This window comes from Gopherus evgoodei, chromosome 5, assembly GCF_007399415.2.
Source record: "Gopherus evgoodei ecotype Sinaloan lineage chromosome 5, rGopEvg1_v1.p, whole genome shotgun sequence".
In the NCBI taxonomy this organism is placed as follows: domain Eukaryota; kingdom Metazoa; phylum Chordata; order Testudines; family Testudinidae; genus Gopherus; species Gopherus evgoodei.
Window position 1 is genome coordinate 30384349 of NC_044326.1, and position 12227 is coordinate 30396575.

General features: G+C 40.7%; 1 protein-coding gene and 1 pseudogene across 2 annotated transcripts in view; one reads left to right on the forward strand and one right to left on the reverse strand.

The window, feature by feature from the left end:
• The window catches only part of C1QTNF7 (C1q and TNF related 7), a 99394-nt gene that overhangs the window by 27250 nt on the left and 59917 nt on the right, over positions 1–12227 (forward strand). Inside the window, exon 1 of one of the 2 annotated variants that reach the window (XM_030565445.1) lies at positions 8621–8960. The exons of the other annotated variant lie outside the window; for it this stretch is intronic. The gene's annotated coding sequence lies outside the window, so the exon portion shown is untranslated. Of the gene's footprint in view, positions 1–8620; positions 8961–12227 lie in introns of those variants that run through there. 2 annotated transcript variants of the gene reach the window in all.
• LOC115653009 lies at positions 3769–3913 on the reverse strand (annotated as a pseudogene).

Genomic DNA, 12227 nt, shown 5'->3' on the forward strand with positions numbered 1-12227 from the left:
CATTCTCAGTGGGCCCATGTAGGCACCTGGTCACATTCTAGTCTCATAGACTCTGATCCTACATTTCTGGCATGCCTAAATTCCTGCTGAAATCACTTGGAGTTCTGTGTGTGTAACAGAAGCTTGATAGAGTGCCAAAATTCTTCCTCCAAGGCAATTGTTTGTATCTTTCCATAATGGTCAATTCATCTTTGAAGTATTCCATTTGCACCACAAAACATGATACTCCAGTTTCGAATCTGATAATGAATTGTTGGTACTGAAAGATAATGTGTTTTCTTTACAACAAATGAGTCAATCACTAAAACTGTTATCTCAAGTGTTTAACATTTCATCAGCATTTAACATTGCAATTAGGGAATGCGTCCAGACAATAGCAGCCAGCACAAACCTTAAACTAACCTTTCATCCAAGTCAAACTTGATATGTATATCTGAACAAAAATAGAGCTTGTATATTCTAAAATGAAAAGAAGAATTTAAAAAGGATAAGAAGTCTGGTTATTACAGAAACCTATGTGCAAGGCTCATTATTTCAAAGTGCTGCAGCATTAGCACTTAGTGGAGATGCTACCTATGCTCCCATCGGCATAAGTAATCCACTTCCCTAAGAGGCGGTAGCTATGTTGATGAGAAAAGCCTTCCTGTCAACATAGCACTGTCTACAGCGGCAGTGAGGTTGGTATAACTATGTGCTCAGGGCTGAGGAAAATCCAGACTGCCGAGCAATGAAGTTATATCAACATAAGTTTACAGTGTAGACCAGGGCTCAGAAATAGAGGCTTATAGAGAAGGCACTGCTGATTGTCATTTGAGTACCTTTTATACTTTGTTTACTCAAGTGGTCAACATGAATGAGAGTAACGAAAAGTTTTGTTTTGTTTTCCTCTATAAATATCAGATTTAAATTTTTTTATTAAAGCTAATGTTAAAAAATTATCTCGTACACGGATTAAGAAAAAGATGTCTGTACATCTACATATAGTGCTTAGATTATCCACAAATACAAAGTTTGTTTTTAAAGTCATATGATACATATAGTCCATAATCAGCAATAACTCAAATTTAGGTGAATAAATTTAAGAATACAGTTTAGATATTAGCATCCAAAGTATTCGGGTACATCACTCATGAGCAGCAAAGAATCCTGTGGCACCTTATAGACTAACAGACGTTTTGGCGCATGAGCTTTCGTGGGTGAATACCCACTTCGTCGGATGCATGTAGTGGAAATTTCCAGGGGCAGGTATATATATGCAAGCAAGCTAGAGATAATAAGGTTAGTTCAATCAGGGAGGATGAGGCCCTGTTCTAGCAGTTGAGGTGTGAAAACCAAGGGAGGAGAAACTGGTTTTGTAGTTGGCAAGCCATTCACAGTCTTTGTTTAATCCTGAGCTGATGGTGTCAAATTTGCAGATGAACTGAAGCTCAGCAGTTTCTCTTTAAAGTCTGGTCCTGAAACCCAGAAATCCTGGACACCCCATCATCTCGGGCATTGGCACTGTCACTGAAGGACTGTCTGGATATGTGGACTCTCTACTCAGACCCTATGCCACCAGCACTCCCAGCTATCTCCGTGACACCACTGATTTCCTGAGGAAACTACAATGCATTGGTGACCTTCCAGAAAACACCATCCTAGCCACTATAAATGTAGAGGCTCTCTACACAAACATCCCACACACAGATGGAATACAAGCTGTCAGGAACAGTATCCCTGATGATGCTACAGCACAACTGGCTGCTGAGCTCTGTGCCTTTATCCTCACACACAACTATTTCAAATTTGATGACAATATATATTTCCAGATTAGTGGCACCGCTATGGGCACCCGCATGGCCCCACAATATGCCAATATTTTTATGGCCGACCTGGAACAACGCTTCCTCAGCTCTCGTCCACTCACGCCCCTTCTCTACCTGCGCTACATTGATGACATCTTCATCATCTGGACCCATGGAAAGGAGACTCTGGAAAAATTCCACCACGATTTCAACAGCTTCCACCCCACCATCAACCTCAACCTGGACCAATATACATAGGAGGTCCACTTGCTAGACACCACGGTTCAAATAAGTGATGGTCACATTAACACCACCCTATACCGAAAACCTACCGACCGCTACACCTACCTTCGTGCCTCCAGCTTCCATCCCGGGCACATCACAAGTCCATTGTCTACAGCCTAGCACTGAGGTGCAACCGCATCTGCTCTAACCCCTCAGACAGAGACCAACACCTACAAAATCTCCACCAAGCATTCTTAAAACTACAGTACCCGCACGAGGAAATAAGGAAACAGATCAACAGAGCCAGACGTGTACCCAGAAGCCTCCTACTGCAAGACAAACCCAAGAAAGAAACCAACACGACTCCACTGGCCATCACATACAGTCCCCAGCTAAAACCCCTCCAATGCATCCTCAGAAATCTACAACCCATCCTGGACAATGATCCCACACTTTCACAGGCCTTGGGTGGCAGGCCAGTCCTTGCCCACAGACAACCTGCCAACCTGAAACATATTCTCACCAGTAAATGCACACCGCACCATAGTAACTCTAGCTCAGGAACCAATCCATGCAACAAACCTCGATGCCAACTCTGCCCACATATCTACACCAGCAACACCATCACAGGACCTAACCAGATCAGCCACACCATCACTGGTTCATTCGCCTGCATGTTCACCAATGTAATATACGCCATCATATGCCAGCAATGCCCCTCTGCTATGTACGTTGGCCAAACTGGACAGTCTCTACGGAAAAGGATAAATGGACACAAATCAGATACTAGAAATGGCAATATACAAAAACCTGTAGGAGAACACTTCAACTTCCCTGACCACACTATAGCAGATCTTAAGGTGGCCATCCTGCAGCAAAAAAACTTCATGACTAGACTTCAAAGAGAAACTGCTGAGCTTCAGTTCATCTGCAAATTTGACACCATCAGCTCAGGATTAAACAAAGACTGTGAATGGCTTGCCAACTACAAAAACGGTTTCTCCTCCCTTGGTTTTCACACCTCAATTGCTAGAATAGGGCTTCATCCTCCCTGATTGAGATAACCTTGTTATCTCTAGCTTGCTTGCATATATATACCTGCCCCTGGAAATTTCCACTACATGCATCCGACGAAGTGGGTATTCACCCACAAAAGCTCATGCGCCAAAATGTCTGTTAGTCTATAAGGTGCCACAGGATTCTTTGCTGCTTTTACAGATCCAGACTAACACGGCTACCCCTCTGATACATCACTCATGAAAAGTTATACAGCGAATTGGATGTGGAAATATAGCAATGAGTGAAGATTGTCCTTCAGTAATTGAGAATTTATGGTAGGTTGTCCATTTAGAAAATACAATCCATGAGGAAAGTATTTCAAACCTTCCTCCTCTTCTGCTCCTATAAACTATTCTTAATCTGGGGAAAACATTTACAGAGACAATTCCCTAAGCTAAAACAGTGACATTTTGTCAAGATGACAGATGAAAGACTGATCCAAACCACACACTTTTGGAAGGTACACTAATGAGAGCAGTGGGAGCACCTATCTAGAATAAATTAAGAAAAGAGTCACTTAAATGGCCTATAAACAACAGTAAAGTAAAATCAAGAAAAGCAACTCCCCCTCACCCCAGCGACTCCTCTAAGAACAAAATACAGATAACTTACCCACAAAACAAAGAAATATATTAACATTACAAACAAGACAGTAACACAACAATTTTTTTTCACTTTTAACCAGAATATTCTCCCAGATGGGAGGTGCACCTTTCCTGGAAGTACTGCAATACCAGGTTGATGCATGGAGTGGATGGAGCAAGCTCCTATTCCAGCTCCCTATTTCAAAAATCCATTTAATAAAAGGTGTTGTTTTGTTTTCTTCTATAAATATCAGATACTAAGATACAGCCAAATCCTGAGCAAGGTTCTGAGCCTATATAAGACCAGATTCCAGTAGAAGTGGCACAATTTCACTCAGCTGAAAGGCCAAGTCATAACCTGTATGGAGGACTCTAAGGCTCTAAACTATGGAAAATGCCTATGTGACAACTCTGCACATTCTGGGCCCTGCAGTAACTGTGAGGTTGAGGATATCTTCCCCCAGCCCTGCTGTACTTCAGTGCATTTTTCTTCCTTTCACTCAGACTTTGCTTCATTTTTGAGTATTTGGCCAATGGTCTCTAGAGTCATCACAATGTTACCAGAGGACAATCAAAAATACTGTATCTGTAAGAATCCGCCTGCAATCCTGACACATCTGTGAATGCACATATAATACTTGGTAAAACAGTTGTCACTTTAAACCTAGCAATAACATGCAGACTACATACAGACATGAAGAGTTCTGTGTAAGCCCGAAAGCTTGTCTTCCTTACCAACAGAAGTTGGTCCAATAAAAGATATTACCTCACTCATCATGTCTCTCTAATATCCTGGGACCAACATGGCTACAACAACACAGCATGCTGCTCCTGCAGTGAGGCAATCACGTACAATCACAGTACAAAACAAAGCCTGCAGAATGCTTTTTCCAGCTTACACAGCTGTGTTATGGATGATGCAGACTTGAGTATTGGGAACAAACTAACAGCATGTGCACACATGCTCAAGGTGCACTGCACGCTGAATCATTTCTCTTTACTAAAAGCAGAATCCTTGGATTAGCAATAGAAGCACACTTGGGCTAGCTGGCTCTGAAACTGGTTGTGTGCTCCAGATATTTGTACTGAAAATGTAATTATAGAACAGAATCGGATTTGGTTTTCAATAGTGCTTTATTCGGAGAATTTCAAAGTGCTTTACAAGGTATTGGATAAGTGCTAGTGCAGCGACTGTCTAAACAAGCAATTGGCACTCAGTACTAGCACACAAACTTCACTGGATGTAAAAGCCAGTGTACTACAACATTAGGGCCAGTTCCTGAAACCTGAATTCGCAAGCAGTCCTGTTTTGTTTAACATTGTTCATGCAAGCTACATCTCAAACAGTCTACATACTAAAAGTAAATAAAAATATAGCTATGAAGCTGAATGAAAAATAATAGCACAGTTAAATTAAAATGCATGAACAAGGTAGAAAAGATATGTTTGCTGATGACTGAGGGATTGTGTACACTTGAAACACTACAGTGGCACAGTTGCAGCACTGAAGCTGCACCACTGTAGCACTTAAGTTTCAAGACTACCTAGGCTGACAGGAGAGGTTCTCTGCCCCGAGAGGTGGTAGATAGGTCAACGGAAGAATTCTTCTCTCAGCCTAGTGCTATCTACTCCAGGGTTTAGGTCATCTGAACTGCAATGTTCAGGAGTGTGGATCTTTCACACTCCTGAATGACACAGCTGGATCAACCTCACTTTCTAGTGTAGACCAGACTTTAATAAAGAGGAAGAGTCTAGGCAGAGTGACTCAGGAAGACTGTTCTAGATGTCAGGAGCTGCAGAAAAGAAGGCTCTTGCAATAGCAGTGGCAAGACTAGGTGAAGGGGCTGAGAGGAGTGAGCGCAGAGCTAGGGGAGTGGAGGGGAGATCTGAAACAAGATCCATTAGTTAGTGTAGGACTAGCCCATGAAAAGTGAAAAACAAGATAAGAACCTTCGAACTGGATCCTGAAATGAACGGCAACCAGCGGAGTAATTTGAGGATAGGGATGATGGTGGTGTACTTCGTTGTACGTCTAAGAAGGAAGACAGCATGATAGGCAATATAACTGGAGTGTCGAGACTGGAGATGCGGGGTGGGAGCACACCAAGAGAGGATTTGCAATAGTCCCTGTGAGAGTTAATGAAGACATAGATGATGAATTGATCAGTAATGGAATTACCCCAGGACCTGGGAAGTGTCGTAGGTTTGGTAATAACCTTTTTGCCTCATGGGGCAAGTCTTTGTATCAGGAGTATTACATTTATCACCTACTCTTCTTGAAAAGTGCCAGAGGACCTTTGGGTCAGATTCTTAGCTGGTGTGACTCTATTTATCTCAAAGGAATTAGGCTGATTTACACCATTTGAAAACCTGGCCCTTCAATTTCTACCTCAGTAGTCAATGGAAACGGGTGAAAAGGACAGTGGTTTGTTTATCTCATTCCTCTAGTGCAGCACTGTGGTGTCACTGTTAGGTATAAGCCCACTTCTTACTGGGTGACTAGAACCCAGGACTATCTGAGATGATTTTCCTGTGTTGAGATAGTTATTTGTATCCATGCCAGTTTTAAAGTAACCTCCTAGCTTAAGAAGTATTGATTAGCCTAAAAAGCTAACAGTTTCAAATATATTTGTATTTCAACACACACATTCAGTGAATTATTGCATTTTGTTTTTTAAAACCAGTAGACAGATAAGAAGAGAAAGAGAGAAGCACTGGAAAGTGATGAAAGAGGAAGGGTTGAAATGAGGAGACTCTTAAAACTCAAAATTTACACAATTTAAGAGAGGAAGTGGATATAAATGGAAACTACATTGGGGAGTGAGAACTCTTCTCTCATTCAACTCAATATATCATTGTTCAATAGCCAGCTACAACTGGAAAAGGAATTTCAGTTACAAATAAACTAGGCTTTGAAGTTGTGCCTGTGTTTTAATGTCTTCAATAAAGTTTACAAATAAAAAAGAGACCATGACTGAACTTCAAAGAAGACCATGACAATCCAAATTTAAAATGTTCAGAAAGTTGTGGAGACCCTTTGACAACATTAAAGTCATGTCAGGTACTGGACGACTGAGCTCCTCATAATTTTTCATTTTAATTTTTTTCTCAACAAAACATGATCTTTTTCTGAAGCTGGAAATGTCCATAAAAAGCTTTCAGTTTCTTTAAAAAATTCTGTTTTTTCACTAAAACCAGAAATTTTGAAATGTTGATGTTTTGAAATTGTGGGTTTTGTTTTTATTTTTCCCCTTTCTCTTTTTTGCCACTGAATACAGTAGAATAAATGAGGACCAGCTGTTCTTTCTTTTTTCATTTCTTTTCTTTTGCTATTCTATAGTTTATCAAAACTTCCTCAACTCTGAAAAAGTTACAGAGCATCAAAAGGGAAAAGAAGTGCTAGGAAAGACCCTGGGGTATCATTAATTCTGTTGTATTTACTGATAACATGAAAAGGTGGAAAACACCAAAAAACAAACATTTCAACATTTGAAAAATTTTTGTTAACATTTTTCAAAATCTTTGTCAAACTGTGTTTCCTTTTTTGACCAGTTCTACAGTACAGTGAATGCAAGACTTCTGCCTTCTACTTTTAGATGAGAATTGTCATTTTGATTGATTTTTCCCAAACCCTGAAAAGATGAATAAATGTTATGTATAATAATTTTGTAGTTTAATGTTCTTCTTGTGATTTTTTTTTTGGTGTGTATATCAAAAATTTAGCAGGTACTTTGCAACCAAATACGTTTATCCTATAAGCTTCATTGCTATATCATCTCTTCTACTTACGTGCCCTCCCAGAGTGGTAGCTATGTGAAACAAGATATCAGAATGCTAACATAAAGAGACTTCTCTTCTCACATCAAAGGGGATGATGCCTCTAATGTCAAAGATGAAGAAAGATACTGATGTGACCTCATCTTGCTCTTGGATAAACTATCACCGGAGCGGTCACTTTAAGAATCAGACATATCAAACACAGTGAATGAAAATAAAGAAAATCCATGGCTACGAGAACAACTTCAATGGCATGTTTCACCTTTAAGAATTATTAACATGAATTAGGGTTTGTAGGATTGAGGCTAAAACGGGTGTGTTGTACAGCACTAAAGGAATTAGCAGACAGTAAAGATATAAAGGGAGGGTCAGAATAGGTTCTTGTTTATAAAAACAATTACTATTACAGAAATGGTGTTTTCCTTACTCCTTTATTTATATTATATTGTATACTGTGTGGAAGTAGAAAGAATTGACTCTGCTGCACCCAAACAAAAAGTGAGAACTGATTTTTTCTCTGACAACTGGAAGGCAAATCTCACTGTACAGGCAACTGAAAGACTAATATTTAAAATGAGGAACTGACCTGGAACGCTTTAAAACCATTTGTCCATTATTTTTTGCATATCTTCCCTTGGTCTGGATTATTGTCTTTTGCTTGATACAGTCTAACCATTGCTCCACTGGCACTTGCTCCAAATGCTTGTCTTGTTGTTTTACAAAGCTATAGCTATTTTTGAAATGGCAAACAAACAAAAAGAGAGAAAATGGAAAAAAAATATCATTTTAGGAGGAGGGAGAAATCTGTAAAAGGCGGCTTGCTCCCAGGCTATGTATGATATCATGAATGCCACGTTTTAGTCTGGGATGCGTTTACCAGCTAAGATATTGAAACTCTTAGAAAATCAAGGTTTATAACAGAAAAGCAAAAGTAACCTGTTTAGGAATATTAATGAGAATAAACAGAAGGCGCAGAATCTGAAAACCCTAGAGCTTGGGTATTTGTGAAATCACAGAAAGAAGGTTGTTGCATTTGTGAACAAAATAAAAGCTGAAAACATGCACAATGCAGTTACCTCAGTGTGTCTCTGGAGGAAGTAGCGTTCATATAACTTACCAATGTTTAAAATGTCATACCACAGTTCCTATGCTAAAATTGTTCATTCTTATGTTACTGCTCAAATATGCACTGAGGAGAGGGCCAACAGATATAGTAGATTTATTCTAGTTGCCAAGGTCAAGGATTCTTTTTTGGATTCAGCCGTCAGCGAACTCTTTCCTCAGTAACAACCGACAGACTGTCTGCTTTGCATTCTGTTGTCAGTGTGCATCACTGATAAAAAAAACAACCTACAGAAAAAAAAAAAGTATGTGAGAATATTTTTAAAGGGGAATCAGGAAATTATTTATCAGTGTGAAGCACCAGAGAGTTCTGTACAGTCTTCAATGCCAAAGTTAGGGGGTTTGCAGCACAACATCTGCATTCACTATAATTCAGAGACTCCAGCTGCTGGAAGCTCTAGCAAGGCATGTAAGTAAAGGGCTTCATTTCTCTGAAGCAAACTTCTTTATTCTCTTGCCTCATGAAGATACTCAAGCAACCCAGATTTCAAATTGGTTTCGTTATGCTATATCTGTTTTTATTTGGCAGTATTGCACTGAATAATGCATGCCCGTGTGCATGATAAATAACTTGCCTATTCTAAGAATAAATTGCATGGGAACTGTGATAGAAACAGAGACTGTACGCTGCTCAGTCTCTCTTTTCTTTTAAGTTCACTGAGAGCTCTGTTCTCCATTTGTGATCTGCATGGAGAATTATTCCATTTCTTTGATTCTGTACCATGTTTTCAAGGAAATTGTGAAGCTGACAGCAAAATGTAAAACCTGTGTAAATAAGAGTGATTAGTAGAAAGCAAGTGTTCACAGAAATGTCAGAGTCCAGTAGCATTGTATGAACTGCATTGAACAAGGGCTGTTGGTGTGACTTACATGTTGTAGCTATTAGGTCTGGGTGGGCACTGACCAGCAAAAAGAATATGAAAAGGCATATCAGACACTTTTGGATGCTTGATAAAAGCTCGTCTCATTTTTCTTGTTCATATTTAAGTTCTGAAGTAGTCATTGCTGTGGAGTCATTTGAGGGGTATGTTTTTTGTTGTTCTTCCAGCTTCCAGCTTCAGCATACTGTAGTCACATATTTTATCAACATTGAGCCAGATCCCACATTTCCTCCATATTCTTAACTCGGGGCAAAATTCTGCTGACTTCAATATGCCATATGCCAATATGCAGGGTCTGACCTGTTCTTGTACTGATTTCTTACCTGCAGATACTACAAAGTGTGAATGATGAACCATTGTTATGTCCAAAGGTTCCCAAAACTAAATGTCTTTATTAAGCAGGACAGATTTAATTTCATGTGAAGTCAAAAGTTCAGTGGTTCATCAGAAACCTGTCCAAAACTTCAGGATGTCTCCTCTCACTCAAACAGACTCCCAACTCCCTGCAGCTTTGCTAAAGCACCCTGTCCTTCTGACTTTCATCTCTCCTTCCCTCCCAGTGCCCATCTATCAGTATCTTCAGAGAGGGCTTTCCCTCTATTCCTGCAACACTCTGAAAGGCACAAGGCCCTGGAAATCTGGTATCTTCCCACCTGGTGATACTGGTTATCATTATTTATCATTTATGTTACCACAGTGACCCATTGTGCAAAATGCTCTGCAGATGCAAAGAGATTGCCCCTGCTTCAAAGAGCTTGTTGCCATTTCCAGTCCTTCCACAAACCTTAGTTTCCTCTCTCTCCCCCCCTATGACTTTTCTTTGCTTTTAGAGACAGGGAAGTTATAGGGGTTGTCATGGTACAATTCCTCACTCTGAACCTTAGCATCCAAAAGATGGGGTACCAGCATGAATTCCTCTAAGCTTAATTACCAGCTTAGAACCTGTAGCACTGCCACCAACCAGGAATTCCAGTGCCTGGTACACTCTGGTCCTTCCAAAACCTTACCCGGGGACCCCCAAGACCCAGACCCTCTGGATCTTAACCCAAGGAAAGTAAACCCTTTCCCTCACCATTGCCTCTCCCAGGCTTCCCCTCCCTGGGTTACCCTGGAAGATCACTGTGATTCAAACTCCTTGAATCTTAAAACAGAGAGGAGAATCCACCTTCCCCCCTCCTTCTCTTTCCCCCTCCCAGACTCTCCCTGAGAGAGAAAGTAATCCTAACACAGAGAGAAATTAACCTCTCTCTCCCCCTTCCCTCCTTTCTCCCCACCAATTCCCTGGTGAATCCAGACCCCATCCCCTGGGGTCTCACACCAGAATAAAAAACAAGAAAACCTTTTAATTAAAGAAGGAAAAACAGTAAATATTATCTTTGTAAATTTAAAATGGAATATGTTACAGGGCCTTTCAGCTATAGACACTGGGAATACCCTCCTAGCCTAAGTATACAAGTATAAATTAAAATCTTTTCAGCAAAATACCAATTTGAACTCCTTTCAGCCAAATACACATTTGAACTCCTCCCAGCCAAATACACATTTGCAAATAAAGAAAACAAACATAAGCCTAACTCGCTTTATCTACGTAGTACTTACTATTCCGAACTTATAAGAGCCTGTATTGGAGAGATTGGAGAGAAACCTGGTTGCACGTCTGGTCCCTCTGAGCCCCCAGAGTGAACAACAACCAAAAACTAACAGCACACACAAAAACTTCTCTCCCTCAAGATTTGAAAGTATCCTGTCCTCTGATTGGTCCTCTGGTCAGGTGACAGCCAGGCTCACTGGACTTGTTAACCCTTTCCAGGCAAAAGAGATATGAAGTACTTCTGTTCTATTAACTCTTACTTATCTGTTTATGACACGCCCCCCCCAAATCGCTGACAGTGTGGAACCACACTGGCAGTGATTTCTCTCTAGAATAAACAGATTAATAAACACATGCACCCTTACATATGCTACTAATTATGTACAACTACAAGATTCTTCATATTGCAAGGACAATTTTTAACCAGTTGATTCTGGGAAACTTTCACGGGAGAGTGCATCAACTCCTTGATTTGTTGCTACTGCAGATGTTCCCGGGTTGTGGAGAGGTTCGCCTCTTTCACACAGCCGTTACTTTTCCCTTTGTAGTAGACACCGTCAGGCCACTCAGTGTCATCTCCTCCCTGGGCTATAAACTGACAAACTGTAAGTCTCTGGAATAAAAGGGCTTGAGAGAATTAACGTGGTACACTCTGGGCTCTAGGGAGGAATTGGGAAATGCTATGAGGTAGTTAACAGCTCCCAGGCGCTCTTGGACCTTGAATGGCCCTTCCCATGATGCTTCCATTCTAATGGCCTGTTGCACCTTCAAGACCATAACCTGGTCTCCTACCTTGAAGGAACGCTCTCTGGTATGTCTATCCTACCAGGCCTTTTGCTCTTTTTGAGCATCCTTTAGGTTTTCTTTAGCAAGGGCTAAAGAGTATCGGAGGGTGTTTTGTAGGTTGCTAACAAAGTCCAGAATGTTAGTTCTTGGAGAGAGTGTAAACCCCTCCCCTGCTGCTTCACCAACTGTAATGGCCCTTTAACCTCGTGGCCATACATAAGCTCAAACGGTGAAAACCCTAAACTGGGATGTGGTACAGCCCTGTAAGAAAAGAGCAACTGCTGCAACACTAGGTCCCAGTCATTGGAGTGTTCATTCACGAATTTATGTGTCATGGCCCCCAAAGTTCCATTAAACCTTTCCACCATGCCATTGGTTTGATGGTGGTATAGGGTGGCAACTAAGTGATTTACCCCAC